The sequence below is a fragment of the Aotus nancymaae genome, unplaced genomic scaffold (genome assembly GCF_030222135.1).
Source record: "Aotus nancymaae isolate 86718 unplaced genomic scaffold, 86718_ANA_hifiasm-v0.15.2.pri h1tg000036l, whole genome shotgun sequence".
NCBI classification, from domain to species: Eukaryota; Metazoa; Chordata; class Mammalia; order Primates; family Aotidae; genus Aotus; species Aotus nancymaae.
Window position 1 is genome coordinate 71056818 of NW_026988450.1, and position 16916 is coordinate 71073733.

Consider the following 16916-nt stretch of genomic DNA (forward strand, 5'->3'; position numbering starts at 1 on the left):
GGATTGCTGAGGGGCAGACGTCATGCCACAGCTGCAGGGACCAGTCTGGGTCAGCTAAGCTGCCTTGGGCAGGAAGGAGCTGGACCAGGCCAGGATGCTGAGATTCTCCTTTGGCCAACCCACCCAGGTTCCCAGACCCTCCTCCTCACTCAGGGTCCTGCACGGTGAGGGAGGTGTAGGGAGGTTAGCGGCTCTACAGCTACCAGGCTTGTGGGCACTACCAGTTGAGCATGGGGCCCCCAGTCTAGTCCTTTGCTGGGGAAAGCTTCCAAGGGCTTAGGCTTTCACTGCAGTATCTTCAGACAGGTCGGGATGAGGGATGAAGCTTTGCCCTTGTGGGGCTGCCCTTCCTCCATAGCATCGAGGAGCTGCTGTAGGTAACAGGAGGTGCCAAGCAGCACGTGACCCGCGGTCTGCATGCTGAAGAGGACCCAGCAGAGAGCCTCCCTGGGTGGAATGAGAGGGCATGCAAGTCAAGACCACAAAGTAGGCCGGGCATGGTAGCTCACGCCTGTAATCCTTGCACTTTGAGAGGCCATGGCAGGTGGGTCACCTGAGGTCAGGAGTTTGAGACCAGCACGGCCAACATGGTAAAAACCCCTTCCTTACTAAAAATACAAAAATTAGCCAGGCATGGTGGTGGGTGCCTGTAATCCCAGCTACTTGAAAACCTGAAGCAGGAGAATTGCTTGAACCCAGGAGGCGGAGGTTGTAGTAAGCTGAGCTGGTGCCACTGAACTCCAGCCTGGGTGACAGAGCAAGACTGTCTCAAAAAAAAAAAAGAAAAGAAAAAAATAAACATGAGGCTTGGTGGGTCACGCCTGTAATCCCAGCACTTTGGGAGGCCAAGGCAGGCAGATCATTTGAGGTGAGAAGTTTCAGACCAGCCTGGCCAACATGGTGAAACCCCATCTCTACTAAAAAATATAAAAATTAGCCAGGCGTGGTGGTGCATACCTGTAATCTCAGCTACTCGAGGTCGAGAGGCTGAGGCACAAGAACTGCTTGAACCCGGGAGACAGAGGTTGTAGTGAGCCCAGATTGCACCACTGCACTCCAGCCTGGGCGACAGAGCAAGACTCCATCCCAAAAATAAATAAATAAATAAAAATAAAACATGAGTATACCCCTCCCTGCACCCCCATATTCCCATGCTGGCCTGGAAGGGATTGGTTTCCTTATGCTTGTTTTCTTCATTAATAACACTTGAATACCACTGAGGTAGTAGCACTAAAAGCACTTCATCAGTTCTAGAGCGATGTGCAAATAGGAACAGATGATGCAGACACGATCAGAACTAGGGCGAGGACCTGCAATTCTACCTCAGATGCTCGGAACCTCCCTACCTTCTCATGCAAAACCCCAGCTCATTTCATAAGGCCTTCTATTTTTTCTACTGCTACTTTGGACCAACCAGATTAATCTCCATCACGTGACTCTGCCCCTTGAGACTGCTGTTCTAGACTCTGAGGCCTTTCCAAGTCACCTTCAGTCTAGCTCATGTTCAGAGTGCTGGACACCCATGCCTGGCGTGATCATGTACTGAGAACAGAACCTGAATCAAGCAGGGCTAAATCCTAATCCAGTCACTAACTGGATGAACTTCAGCAAACTGCTCTAGTTCTTTTTTTTTTTTTTTTTTTTTTTGTATTTTAGGTTTTGGGGTACATGTGAAGAACATGCAAGATTGTTGCATAGGTACACACATGGCAGTGTGATTTGCTGCCTTCCTCCCCTTCACCTATATCTGGCATTTCTCCCCATGATATCTCTCCCCCACTCCCCACCCCCCACTGTCCCCTCCCCTAAGGAAACTGCTCTAGTTCTGAGCTTCACCTCCCTCATGGGTAAAATGGGACCACACCTGTCATCCAAGGTCATGAGGCTGAAATAGCATAAAGTAATTAACACAGGGTCAGATATTTAACAAGTCGAGGAAATGGAGAAGCGGGGGTGGGTTCCAGAGCAGCTGAATGCTAGACAACTTTGACTAGTTGTTCTGGATCACACCAATAACTCCAGCACTTTGGCAGGCCGAGGAGGATGGCTTGAGGCCAGGAGTTCAAGACCAGCCTGGTCAACATAGTGAACGCTTATCTCTACAAAAACATTAAAGAACTAGCCCAGCGTGGTAGCACACACTTGTGCTACTCAGGAGGATCACTTGAGCTAGGAGGTTGAGCCTGCAATGAGCCATGACTGCATGGCTGTACTGTAGCCTGGATAACAGAGTAAGACCCTGTCTCTAAAAAAATTAAAAGAATGCAAAACAATTTTAATCAAATTCTTACCAAATCTATTTGAAAGAGATGAGTGAGGGTCACTCGAGGTGTCTAGTCACAGTTGGGATTAGGGAAGGAAAAACAAAAGGCAAAGAAGTGCTCCCTGGCTATTCAAACTTTAGTCTTTTATTAACGTTCATTCAATAAGTGAACTTGGCCGGGTGCGGTGGCTCAAGCCTGTAATCCCAGCACTTTGGGAGGCCGAGGCGGGCAGATCACAAGGTCAAGAGATCGAGACCATCCTGGCCAACATGGTGAAACTCTGTCTCTACTAAAAATACAAACATTAGCTGGGCGTGATGATGTGTGCCTGTAGTCCCAGCTACTTGGAGGCTGAGGCAGGAGAATTGCTTGAACCTGGGAAGCGGAGGTTGCAGTGAAGCAAGATTGTGCCACTGCACTCCAGCCTGGTGCCTGGCAACGGAGTGAGAATCTGTCTCAAAAAAATAATAATAAAAAAAAATAAGTGAACTTATGGTCTGACCAGGGTGTGGGTGGCAGAAAGAACTTAGAACTATTCACTTCTGCACAGAAGAATGCTTTACATTTTCAAGGCTATACCTTAGAAGTGTACCTACTTCTCAAATTAGGGAACTGAGGCTTTCAACCTAGCTGACCAGCCTTAAAAGGAATGACATTCTGATCCATGCTGCAACATGAATGACCCTTGAAAATGTTATTTAAAGTGAAGGAAGCCAGACCCAAAGGACGAGTATTGTCTGATTCCAGTTCCATGCGGGTGCTAAAACTGGCAAACTCATAGCAGAAAGTGGGATGGAGGTGACCAGGGTCTTCAGGGAGGAGGAATGGAGACTTCATGCTTCAGGGACAGAGTTTCTGGTTAGGATAATGCAAGAGGTCTGGAAATGGATGACAGGGATGGCTGCACCATATTGTGAATGCACTTAATGCCACTGAATTGTACACTTTTAAAATGGTTCAAATGACAGATTTTGTGCTATATATATTTATCACAATTTTTAAAAACCCAGTGATACCACTAAGTCACTAAGCTGATTCCAGCTTGCCATTATCTTTTTGATACCAACATATCTACTGTGTTTAGGTATAAGAATACCACCTCCCCTAACTGGACTGAGTTTAAGGTCTGAAACTTCTTGTTCTTAATTTTGAAATATGCAGACTATTGGTGGCAGTCCGAGATCAAGAGGGGACATGAGATGGTAGTATCCTGGAAGAAGTAGCCATGGAGAAAACGGAACTCTCAGCCACAGAACCAAGCTCAGCCTGCCACCAACTGTTGTCTCTGGCAAGCAGATACCCACACAGCCTCAGTGTCCTCATCTGCAGATTGTGTCTGCAGGAGATCAATGAAGAAAGCAAGAAGGTCTGATATGTTCTAGCTACACGTGATCTTGTAGAACTCTTGGGACCCTGAACAGGATTTCTCAGAAGCCCCATGTGAACAGAGATCACCTGTGGCTTCATTTATTCTACCATCATTTAAACAACTACTACATGTCAGCATTAACCAAGGTACTGGAGGCCACAGGAAGTCCTGCCCTCATGGAACTTGTTCTGGTATTTTGTTCATCTCTGAATCTGTAGTTACAGCATAGGGCCAGGCACACAGTGGGCACTCAGGAAATACTGAATGAAGGAATTGGGGAAGAATAGACTAATTGGAAAGATGGACCAGCAGTCACACTCCGCTGCTCGCAAGCTTTGCGACTTTGGACTGATTTGATCACTTCAGCTTTGGTGGCTACATCCACCCAACAGGTAAGGATGCCCCAGGGTGCCACTGGAGCAGCCAAATTTGGGAAACATCGCCATGATGGCACTTGACTTATGACCTCACATATTCTTATGCTTCCTGCAACACTTGGTTACACTTTCAAAATAAGTTTTAAGAAAAGTTTATTATATAATACAAATGACTCTGGTCCGTAAGACTTGCAAATTAATTCTGTCTTATGGAGGGATGATTATTTCATCCCTCCCATCCCCATGGGGGAAATAACCCAATTTTGTATATATACATTTGTCTCTTTTTTTCTTCTTTTTAGAGACAAGGTCTCACTCTGTCGTCCAGGCTGGAGTACACAGCCCACTGCAGCCTTAAACTCCTGGGCTCAAGCAATCCTCCCACCTAGCTGGGATTACAGGCACATACTACCACTCCCAACATTTTGTGTGAGTGTGTGCATGCGTGTGCAAGTGTGGTAGAGACAGGGTCTCACTATGTTGCCCAGGCTCTCAAACTCCTGGGCTCAAGAGATCCTCCTTCCTTGACCTCCCAAAGTGCTGGGATTCCAGGTGAGATCCACTCCACCCAGGCTATCTCCTCATTCTTGCTGGACCTATATATATATGGGATTTTGAATTCTCCTTTGAACTGATTGTAACTTCTTGCTAGTTCTCTCATTAATCAATGAATTCCATTAAATCTTTGACACATACATTTTTTTTTCTTATTTTGAGATAGAGTCATGCTCTGTTGCACTGGCTGGAGTTCAGTGGCACAATCTCGGCTCACTGCAAAGTCTGCCTCCCGGGTTCAAGCAATTCTCCTGCCTCAGCCTCCTGAGTAGTTGAGGTTACAGGCATGCACCACCATGCCTGGCTAATTTTTGTATTTTTGTAGAGATTGGGTTTTGCTATGTTGGCCAGGCTGGTCTCAAACTCCAGACCTCAAGTAATCCACCTGCCTTGGCCTCCCAAAGTGCTGGGATTACAGGTGTGAGTCACCATGCTTGGACAACACATGTTCATTTTTTAAAAATTGACTAGAATAGTACTTAGGAAAACTTCCTATTTTCAGTTTAAAAATGTAGTTGCTAAAGTAGTCATAAAAACAAAATGCATTCAGGTTCCACCAGGAGGAACATGTGTGGCCCTTGGGCACACACCAGTGTCATCCCTAGCACTTCAAAAGCCCATCAGGCTCCGTGTTGTCTGTTACAGGCTATGCTGTGTCAGTACCAATGTCAGACCCAGGCTGAGTCCACATGAACAGACAGGGGCTCTCCCATTGCCTGTACCCGCCCTGTCCCCACCAAATCCCAATTCACTCACTTCATGATGCATTCGGCCCCATAGCAGTGCAGATCGTAGGAAAGGGAGTACGTATCATAAAATGTCGCCTTCATGTTCAGGCAGCCAATGAAGTCCTGTGGGTTCAGCTTGTACAAGTCAAAGGTTACACGGGCCACATCAATCTTCTTGGCAGGCTTATGGGAGAGGGACAGTTGGTACCTAGTCCCCTACATGGAGACAAGCAGATGGTTAGCACCCCTTGAAGATTTCTCCCAGGGTCCTGATTTTCTTCCCTTACAGGTGGGACCTCACCTGTTCTGATGGGGGCTGCCATTTCTGCCCCTTCTGGAGGACCATGAACACTGTATCCCCTGCCAGGGCTTGGAAGTACTCTTCTGTCTCTGCAATTGTGCCGTCTTCCTCCAGCACCAGCAAGAAGGGCTTGTTTGCCAGCATCAGAGTGTCCTGAACCTGGGGAATAAGGTCAGTGATGCTTCTGCCATCCCTATGGAGCCACAGAGCCAGTCTGGTGAAACCCCACATCAAAGCTCCTTGGCTGCCAGGGAAAGAACAAGTGGGCTGGGATCTATGAGGTGGAACTGGAGCCCAGGCCCTCTGCTGTGGAATCACTACCCAGAGACTTTATCATGGTACCTCTTGGCTCCTGGCTTCAGGGTTCATAGTCTGGAACAATATTGTTCAATAAAATATAATATAAGTCACATATAATTTTTAATTGTGGTATAGTTTGCATACTCTAAAAGTTACTCTCTAAAACTGTACAATTCAGGGGTTTTAGTATATTCAAAAAGTTGAGCAACCATCACCACTATCTAATAGTGCAGTGACTAATAGGCTGGAATGCAGTAATCATAAGCATATCATAAGCATAAATAGAGAGCATATGACATAATCGTAGCTCACTGCAGCCTTGAGCTCTTGGGCACAAGCAATCCTCCTGCCTCAGCCTCCCGAGTAGCTGGGAATACAGGTGCATGCTATTACACCTGCCTAATTTTTATGTTTTTTGTAAAGATGGTGTCTGGCTATGTTGCTTAGGCTGATCTCAAACACCTGGCCTCAAGGGATCCTCCTACCTTAGCCTCCCAAAGTGCTGCTATTACAGACATGTGCTATCATGCCCGGAAGTGATTCATGGTTTTTTTTTGTCGGGGGTGGCAGGGGGCTAAATAATATTCTACTATATAGCTATACCCCACATTTTAAAATCTATTTATAATGGATGAACACTTGGATTATTTCTTTTTGACTATTATGAATAATGCTGCTATGAGTGAGTTTTTGTGTACGAGTTTTTATTTTTTAATGTTTATTTTTTATTAATTTTTGAGATGGAGTCTCGCTCTGTTGCCCAAGCTGGAGTTCAATGGCGTGATCTTGGCTCACTGCAACCTCTGCCTCCTGGGTTCAAGCAATTCTCCTACTTCAGCCTCCTGAGTAGCTGGGACTACAGGTGTACACCACCACACCCAGCTAATTTTTGTAATTTTACTAAAGATGGGGTTTTACCATATTGATTAGGCTGGTCTCGAACTCCTGACCTCACGTGATCCACCCACCTCGGCCTCCCAAAGTGCCGAGATTATAGGCATGAACCACCGCGCCTGGCCCCTGTATACAAGTTTTTATATGAAGATATGTTTTCAATTCTCCTGAGTATATACCTAAAAGTAGAATTGCTGAGTCATGCATTAACTCTATATGTTTCAATTTTTTTTCCTTTTTTGGAGACAGGGTCTTGCTCTTTCACCCAGGTTGGAATGCAGTGATAGGATCACAGCTCACTGCAGCCTCAACCTCCTGGGCTCAAGTGATTCTCACGCTGTAGCCTCCCAAGGAGCTGAGATTACAGGCTTGTGCCATGTGGCCTGGCTAATTTTTTTTTTTTTTTTTTTTTGGTGGAGGCAGCATCCTACTTTGTTGCCCAGGCTGGTCTCAAACTCCTGGGCTCAAGCAGTCCTCCTTCCTTAGTCACCCAAAATTCTGGGATTACAAGTGTGAGCCACCACAGTGGGCCTATGTTTAACTCTGAGGAGCTACCAAACTGTTTTCCAAAGTGGTTGTATCATTTTACATCCCCACTAGCAATGTATGAGAATTCCAGTTTCCTTACATCCTCACTGATGCTTTTATTGTCTGCATTTTAGCCAAAAATCCTTTTTATACCTACTTTCAAGTCAATTTCTTTCTTTCTTTCTTTTTTAAATAGAGACAGGCTCTCACCATGTTGCCAAGGCTGTTCTCGAACTCCTGGGTGCTCAGGCAACCCTCCCGCCTCAGACTCCTAAAGTGCTTGGATTTTACAGGCATAAGCTATGACATCCAGCCTTAGAACCACTTTTTAGTGGATGAAGTGATTTTTATTTGCATTCCCCTAATGATTAATGATGCTGAGCCTTTTCTTAAAAAAAAAAAAAAAAAAAAAAAAAAAACAGGGTCTCGCTCTCTCACCCAGGCTGGAGTGCAGTGGTGCCATCAAGGCTAACTGCAGCATCAGCCTCCTAGGTGCAAGTGATCCTCCCACCTCAGTCTCCCAAGTAGCTGGGACTACAGGCATGCACCACCATTCCCAGCTAATTTTTGTATTTTTTTGTAGAAATGGGGTTTTGCCATGTCACCCAGGCTGGTCTTGAACTCCTGGACTCAAGCAATCTGCCCACCTCCAACTTCCAAAAGTGCTAGATTACAGGCATGAGCCAATGCGTCTGGCCAAGCATCTCTTCATGTGTTTATTGGCCACTGTGCATCTTCTTTGGAGAAATATCTCTACTCAAATCCTTTGCCCATTTTTAATTGGGTTGTCTTTGTATTGTTCAGTTGTAAGCACTCTCTATATATTCTTAATATTAGACCCTTATCAGCTATATGATTTGCAAGTATTTTCTCCCATTTTGTGGTTGTGTTTTTTACTTTCTTGATAGCATCTCTTGATATACAAAAGTTTTAGGCTCATGCCTGTAATCCCAGAACTTTGGGAAGCACAGTCAAGTGGATCTTCTGAGGTCAAGAGTTAGAGACCAGCCTGGTCAACATGGTAAAACCCTGTCTCTACTAAAAATAAAAAAAAATCAGCTGGGTGTGGTGGCAGGCACCTGTAATCCCAGCTACTCAGCAGGCTAAGGCACAAGAATCACTTGAACCCATGAGGCAGAGGTTGCAGTGACTCTAGATTGCACCACTGCATTCCAGCCTGGGAGACAAAGCAAGATTCTGTCTCAAAAAAAAAAAAAAAAAGGTTTTATTGCTGATGAAGTCTAGTTGTTTTCCTTTGGTTGCCATGCTTTGGTGCCATATCTAGGAAATCAAGGTAATGAAGACTTACATATTATGTTTATGTTTTCTTCTAAGGGTTTTATAGTTTTAGCTCTTACAATTAGGTCTTTGGTCCATTTTTACCTACCTCACTTCTCTGAACTAGTTTCATAATCAAAAAAAAGTTGAGACAAGTATAGTTTTGTTTTGTTTTGTTTTAGATGGAGTTTCGCTCTTTTTCCTCATGCTGGAGTGCAATGGCATGATCTCAGCTCACTGCAACCTCCACCTCCTGGGTTCAAGTGATTCTCCTGCCTCAGCCACCAGAGCAGCTGGGATTACAGGCATCACCTGGGTGTGCATCACCACATCCAGTAATTTTGTATTTTTTTTTTTTTTTTTTTTTAGTAGAGATGGGGTTTCTCCATGTTGGTCAGGCTGGTCTCAAACTCCTGACCTCAGGTGATCTGCCCGCCTCAGCCTCCCAAAGTGCTGGAATGACAGGCGTGAGACACCACGCCCGGTTGCAAGTACAGTTTTTAAATTGTTACAGTGATTAAATGCAAAAGTGTCATGACATGGGTTAACTGCCTGGGTTTCAATCCCACTGAATGTACTTGGCCTCTGCCTCTGGAAAATGAAAATAGTGGTAACTACCTTAAGGCTCTCATGAGAAGAAATACTGCAAGTCACCTGCCAAAATACATGGTCCATAATAAGAATAGACTCCTTAGGACATTTACAACCACATCATTAGTTATCTTGGAACAATGGAATTCTCACTTCACTTTTCTTGCTTGGATCCACTAAGGAATATATTTTGCTACTTAAAAATCTTTCAATAATGGCCTGGGATCAGCAACACACCAATAGCAATGAACATACCTAGCTCCCTGATCTTGGTTTCTGAATACCATTCTCCACTAAAATGAAGCAGACCTCCTTAGAAAAAATGACCAATTCAAGAACTAGGGTAGGGAAAATACAAAATGAGCCTGTAATACTTTGCTGCACCAGTAAGTAAGAAAGCATGCAAAGAATGATGGGGACATGAATAAAAGACACAGAAGTGGAGGTTGAAAGGTATTCAACCAGACAAGTATGGGACAACTTGAGCATCAATAAATAATCTGTTACCATTCATATATTCTACTAAAATAGGAATATGTTTATCCTTTTTGATATAAATGAATAAATAAACAGGCCAGGTATGGTGGCTCATGCCTCTAATCCCAGCACTTTGGGAGGTCAAGATGGGAAGATCCCTTGAGGCCAGGAGTTTGAGATCAGGCTGGGAAACATAGCTAGACCCCATCTCTATTAAAAAAATTTAAAAATTAGGTGTGAGATCATGTACATATAATCCTAGTGAGTCAGGAGGCTGAGGTGGCAGGATCACTTGAACCTAGGAGTTTTGGGCTGCAGTGAGCCATCATCACACCACTGCACTCCAGTCTGGGCAATGGAGCAAGACCCTTTCTCTAAAAAACAGTAAGTGAATACACTGACAAAAGAAGAATTCAATGTTTACTTAGTACAAAATATTGACCTAGAAAATAAATAACAGAGGGAAAAATGTTACATGAAGAAGCTTGACTATACCTACCACCTTATTTGAATAATCAAAACAAAACAGTAAGGTGACAAATCAAAATTGCACATAATTTTGCAGTGACAATCTTTTTTTAAATTTATTTGAGACAGGGTCTCACTCTGTCACACAGAAGAGTGCAGTGGTGCAATCACAGTTCACTGTAGCCTCAAATTCCTAGGCTCAGGCGATCATCCTGCCTCAGCCTCCTGAGTAACTGGGACTACAGGTGCACACCACCATGTCCAGCTAATTTTTGTATTATTTTTGTAGAAATGGAGTCTCATTATGTTGCCTCAGCTGGTCTTGAACTCCTGGGCTCAAGCAATCCTGCCTCAGCCTCCCAAAATGTTAGGATTACAGGCGTGAGCCACCACACCTGGCCTGCAACTTATTTTTATCATAGTCCTGCCAAAGATATACAACTTGAGTTAAAGAAACGGATAGTTCCAAACCAAGGGACAGTAAACAAAAATAGCTGGCACATAATCTTCAAAATAGTCAAGGCCATAAAAGTCGAGGAAAGACTGAGAAATTGTTTCAGACTGAAGGAAACTAAAGAGACATACAATTAAATAAACACTGGATCCTGACCTGGATCCTTTCGCTACAAAGGATATTATTAGGACAACTGGCAATGCTTGAGTCTCAGGATTCAATTACCGTAATGTAATGTAATATCGTTTCCTGATTTTAATAGTTGTATGAGGGCTACACAGGAGAATATCCTCCTTTGTAGAAAATGCATATTGAAGTATCCAAGAGTAATAAGCAGCAAGTTGGCAACTTACTCTCAAATGATTCAGGAAAAGTTTTGTATTGTATGTGTACTATGTACAATGTAAGGTATTGTTAGTTTGCAATTGCTTCCTCCAGGGAAAGCCATATACAGGACATTTTGATGCCAGGGGTGGCAAGACTTAAGGGCAAAAAAACAGCACCAAGTCCAGACTAGAGTATGAATGAATCCTTTTGATTGAAAGCACAAGAAATGTAGTGTGCACAGCCAGAAGCCTTACAAAGGAGGGGAAACTGGCTCCCTGGAAGAACAGAACTAATACACAGAAATAGGGGAGGAAACTTAGATTAAAGAGCTTAGCTATGATTTCTACATGAAACTGTAATTTATGTTACAATTGGCCTAATAATTGGAAGCCTAATGCAAACATTTGACCTGTACCAGGCACCTGGGATTGCAGGTGAGAGGGTTCCACCCCCATAGAGATAATCATCGAGGATGGGTACAGTGGCTCATGCCTATAATCCCAGCACTTTGGAAGGCACAGGTGGGGTCACCTAAGGTCAAGAGTTTGAGACCAGCCTGGCCAACATGATAAAACCTCATCTGCACTAAAAATACAAAAATTAACTGGGCATAATGGTGTGTGCCTGTAGTCACAGCTTCTCAGGAGGCTGAGGCACAAGAATCGCTTGAACCTGGGAGGCGGAGGCTGCAGTGAGCCAAAATCACGCCACTGCACTACAGCTTGGGTGACAGAGCAAGACTCCATCTTGAGCTGTGCACGGTGGCTCATGCCTGTAATCCCAGCACTTTAGGAGGCTAAAATGGGCAGATTGCCTGAGCTCAGGAGTCCGAGACCAGCCTGGGCAACGTGGTGAAAACCCAACTCTACTAAAACACAAAAAAATTAGCTGGGCGTGATGGCATGTGCCTGTAGTCCCAGCTACTCAGGAAGCTGAGGCAGGAGAATTGCTTGAACCTGGGAGGCGGATGTCGCAGTGAGCCGAGATCACGCCACTGCACTCCAGCCTGCGTGATAGAACGAGACTCCGTCTCAAAAAAAAAAAAAAAAAAAAAAAAGAGATGAGATGATCAGCGAATGGGCCAGTGAAGCTGGTGCCCATGTGACTGTGTGACTAACACAGAGCAAGATGTGAAGAGGCTGTGAGAGGGGAAGGGGGAAAGTTACGCCCAACAGAGTGGAAACAGATGATAGGAATGGGGGAGCCTGTCTTTCTTGCCTGCTCTTAGTACTGTCCACAATAGCCGTGTGCCCCTGGTTTCCTCCTCTGGAAGCTTGCCCTATCAATACTTTGAGGAAAGTCTTCCACAGTTATTAACAAAGCCTTCCATGGAAGTTCCTCTTTGGAAGGCAGATTTAAGGAGAACTTGCCCTGGCTGAGGTAGGAGATGGGAAGGGAATCTCTAAACTCCTGCTCATTTCCCTAACTTTCAGGCATTTCTACAAGTTTAAGAACTAATGGAAGAGGGAAGCCAGGTATTTTGCAGCAAGAAAAATGTGCCCTGAAAATACCACTGACCTACCGATAGCATAGGATGGTAACGTACATACTGCCCTCCTCCTGGTACCAAACAGACATCAGCCATCGCTACTCAGTTGGACAACTCTCCAGGCTGGCATTACCATCAGTAGGCGCTGGTATCAGAAAGGAAACCGTGTCACCTTCTAAGCCCTGACCTCCATCTCTGCTGAATCCCAGCTCACAGCTGGGCTATGCAACGCGCAGGGCACTCTCACCTTAAGAAGGAGGTCCTCAAGACTGTAAGCCATGATGCCCTTCCTCACGCTTCAATCCGCAGTGCTTACACGGCAGGGCCGGGACCTGGGGGCCTCGGGGCTGGGCTCTGGCAGCAGCTGCTGGGTCACCACAGAGGTACACACTGCCACATGCCTGGGGCACTTGGAGCATCAGGGTGAGCTGACCACTTAGCCCAGTCCTCACCCACCACACAGGGGAGCCACCTCCCCATCCCTCCACACCGGGTTCATGATCAGCCAACCCCCATCACCTGCCAGTCCTACTCTAGTCTTACTCAAAAGCCTGCTAGGGGCCAGGCACGGTGGCTAATGCCTGTAATCCCAGGACTTTGGGAGGCTGAGGCGGGCATATCACTTGAAGTCAGGAGTTCAAGACCAGCCTGGCTAACATGGTAAAACCCCATCTCTACTAAAAATACAAAGATTATCCAGCATGGTGGCTCATGCCTGTAATCCCAGCTACTCCATAGGCTGGGACACGAGAATCACTTGAACCCAGGAAGTGGCAGAGGTTGCAGTGAGCTGCGATGGCGCCACTATACTCCAGCCTGGGCAACAGAGTGAGACCTTGTCTAAAAAAAAAAAAAAAAAAAAGAAAGAAAAAAAAGGCTGCTAGAGCAGTGCATCTCAAACTTTGAAGGGCATGTAAGTCACCAGGAGATCTGTTCAAATGCAGATTTTAATTGAGTAGACCTGAGTGAGGCCTGAAATTCCAAATGTTTCACAAGTTCCCAAGTGATGTTGATATGCTGGTTCTCAGACCATGAGAAGTAAGCAACAACATGATAAAAGACCCACCCTACATTCTCCCAATTACCACCTCTCTTGGCTTCATTCTCCTCACCTGTAAAGTTGGATGAAGTGGGGGAAGCCTGAAGTCAATGTAAGGTATTTTTTTAACTGAAGCACACAACTTAGAACCAAAGGAATGGAAAGGACCTGGATTTTATAGACAGGCAGTCCCACTTTAGAATCTTTGCTCCCACATGCATTTGCTGGGACTGAGAGTACCCACTGTGTGCCTCAGTTCTATCACCTATTAATTTGATATAATAACCCCCACTGCCCAAAATTGCTGTGAGGCTTACATGAGATCAGGAGTGAAAGCACCAAGCATAGTGTCTACTCCTTTCTATGCATGGTGTGGTGGTGGCGTCCATTAATATCATCCAGGGGCTTGTCGGCAGTGCAAAATCTCAGGTCCCACTTCTGATTCCTGAATCAGAATCTGCACTTAAACAAGATCTCATGTGATCTACATACATGTTAAAGTTTGAGAAGCTCTGGCTTACAGCTCATAGGTGGCTCCCTTTCCCTTCTGCCCATGGCTTTCCTCACCTGGAGAGGGACTTGGGGTAGAGAAGGTCTAAAGGACTTCATGGCATATTCCATCCTCATCAGCTGGACTGCGCTGGACCTGGGAAGGAAGCAGAAACAACTCATCAGAGTGAATGAGAGGGTTCCCATCTCTCTGTTAGACACGGTAAAACCCAATCGCTGTTCAGCAACCCTCTGCCCTGGTCTCCTATCCCAACTCACACACACCTCCCCCAGCCCTTCTGCCGCATATATACCAACCAAGACCAAGCTGGAGACCCCACCCCTCCCCTGACTCGGTGTTCAGGCTCAGCCTCACTCAGCAGCTGCTGCTCCTGTCCCAATCCCACTCACTCCATGTTTCTCAGCCCCTGACTCTGGTCACACTGAGCAGAGATCCCAAGTTGGGGCTGAAAAAGCCTTGCCTGATTTGTTCCTGTCCCTGGGGACAGAGGCCACTTTACACTGGCAGAAGGTGAGTCACTCCACCTCACATTTCTAGGGACTGTTCCCTCACCTCTAGTCCAGAGACCTCACAGGCAAGCAGCCAGCCCAATCTAACCCTGCTCTCTCCCATGGATCTTTGAGCAATCCTAACTCCTTCCTGAGGCTTCCCACTGACCAAAAGAACATTCTGTGATAATAGAGGCATGCTGTGCACATACTCTCCAATACCATCGCTACTATCCCCATGTAGCTATTGAGTACTTGAAATATAACTAGTAGTGTGATTCAGGAGCTGCCTTTTTTTTTTTTTCCTAAGATGGGGTTTTGCCATGTTACCCAGGCTTGTCTCGAACTCCTGAGCTCAGGCAATCCGCCCACCTCAGCCTCCCAAAGTGCTAGGGTTATAAGCGTAAGCCACTGCACCAGGCCTTTTTTTTTTTTTTTTTTTTTTTTTTTCCAAGACAGAGTTTCGTTCTTGTTGCCCAGACTGGAGTACAAGGGCGTGATCTTGCTCACTGCAACCTCCACCTCCTAGGTTCAAGCAATTCTCCTGCCTCAACCTCCCAAGTAGCTGAGATTACAGGCACCTGCCACCACACCCAGCTAATTTTTTTTGTGTGTGGGTCTTTTTGGTATTTTTAGTAGAGATCAGGTTTCACCATGTTGGCCAGGCTGGTCTTGAACTCCTTACCTCAGGTGATCTGCCTGCCTCGGCCTCCCAAAGTGCTGAGATTACAGGTGTGAGCCACTGCACCTGGCCCAGGAGCAGTATTTTTTACTTTATTGAATTTTCACTAATTTAAATTTAAATAGCCACCTTTCCATGTGGCTTTTGGCACCCACATTAGACCACAGGTCTAAGCAGATAGCCCTAGGCTCATCTGTCACCACTCTTTCTCCTAAACCTCTGTGCTCCAGCTCTTGAAGGCCCCAAGTCTTTGCACAGATAGTTCCCTCCACCTTCAGTGCCTTTCTCTGATCCAGGGCAAAACGTGTGCAGCCTTGAAACCTCAGTTTCACTGCTTTCTGCTCTTTAAAAGGAAAGCCTTCTTAGATGGCTCACAGAATTATTACCCCCTCATCCTGCCCTTCCTAGCCAAGGATGCCTCTGCGTCTGTTTCTGCTCTAGCCCCCCAGTCCCTGGGTGCCTGGCGCTGAGGTCCTCTTCCTATTCCCAACCCTCAACACAGGAAGGACTTCGAACAGAGCAAGGGGCACAAGGAGTGGACATGGAACAAAAGCCCCCTTTTGTCAGTTGGAGACAATCACTCTCTCCTTTTAACAATTTGGGGGACTTTCCAAACCAGGTCCCACAGAGGCAGAAAGCCCTCTTCCCCACTTAGCACTACAGTAGCTCAAGTCCTAGCTACATGGGGGGCTGAGGCAGGAGAATTCTACTTGCCTCAGCCTCAACCACTTCCTATCCCTAGGAAAACTCTGCCAAGCACTACTTCACCTGCTCTCCAGGAGCAAAGAAAAAAAAAAAAAAAACCCAAAGCCCAAAACAATAACAAACTCCTTACCTCCCCCTCACAGTCTCCTGGAAATACCTCCCTGTCCCGCCCAGCCCTCCCTTCATTTATTTCCAGCCCTCAGGAAGCCCCTCTCCAGCCTTCAGCCCCAGTTGGGGAAAAGAGCTTGGGGGGAGAGCTGCAAGCCAGCCTGACTTCCAGAAAAGGCCTGAAATGAGGGGAGAAGGCACGTTTTGAAAGCTTTGGCAAAGGGGATGGCCCATGACAGGAGATCAAGCACAGAGGGCACAGAGAGCAGGCAGATGTGGGTCCCAACTCCCACCCAAATGAGAGTTGTGGTCCCAACTCCACCCCATATAAGCTTGCTTGAGCTTAGACAGGTCACCTGACAGATCATCTGAAGAGAAACTTCGCTAGTTTCTCTTCTCTGTATATCGAGGATAATGATTCCTGTTTTATAGGGTAGTGGTCAGGACTAGTGACAATAAAAGTAAAGGGGTGGCCGGGCTCAGTGGCTCAAACCTGTAATTCCAACAGTTTGGGAGGCCGAGGCAGGCAGATCACCTGAGTTCGGGAGTTTGAAACCAGCCTGACCAACATGGTAAAACCTGATCTCTACTAAAAATACAAAAAAAAAATTAGCTGGGTGTGGTGGCAGATGCCTGTAATCCCAGCTACTTAAGAGGCTGAGACAGGAGAATTGCTTGAACCCAGGAGGTGGAGGTTGCAGTGAGCGAGATCACACCATTGCACTCCAGCCTGGGCAACAAGAGCAAAGCTCTGTCTAAAGAAAAAGAAAGTAAAGGGGCACAGTGGCTCATGCCTGTAATCCCAGTGTTTTGGGAGGCTGAGGCAGGAGGATTGCTTGAGCCAGGGGATGGAGGCCAGCCTGGGCCATAGAGTAAGACCCTGTCTCTGAAAAAAAATAAAATAAAATATGTAGGTTGGGCACAGTGGCTCACGCCTATAATACCAGCACTTTGGAAGGCCGAGGCAGGTGGATCGTTTGAGG

General features: G+C 46.0%; 1 pseudogene; it reads right to left on the reverse strand.

Moving 5' to 3' along the window:
- Nucleotides 1-284: 284 nt before the first annotated feature.
- Nucleotides 285-14060, reverse strand: LOC105716783 (lipid transferase CIDEC-like; annotated as a pseudogene).
- Between the last annotated feature and the right edge of the window lie 2856 nt (nt 14061-16916).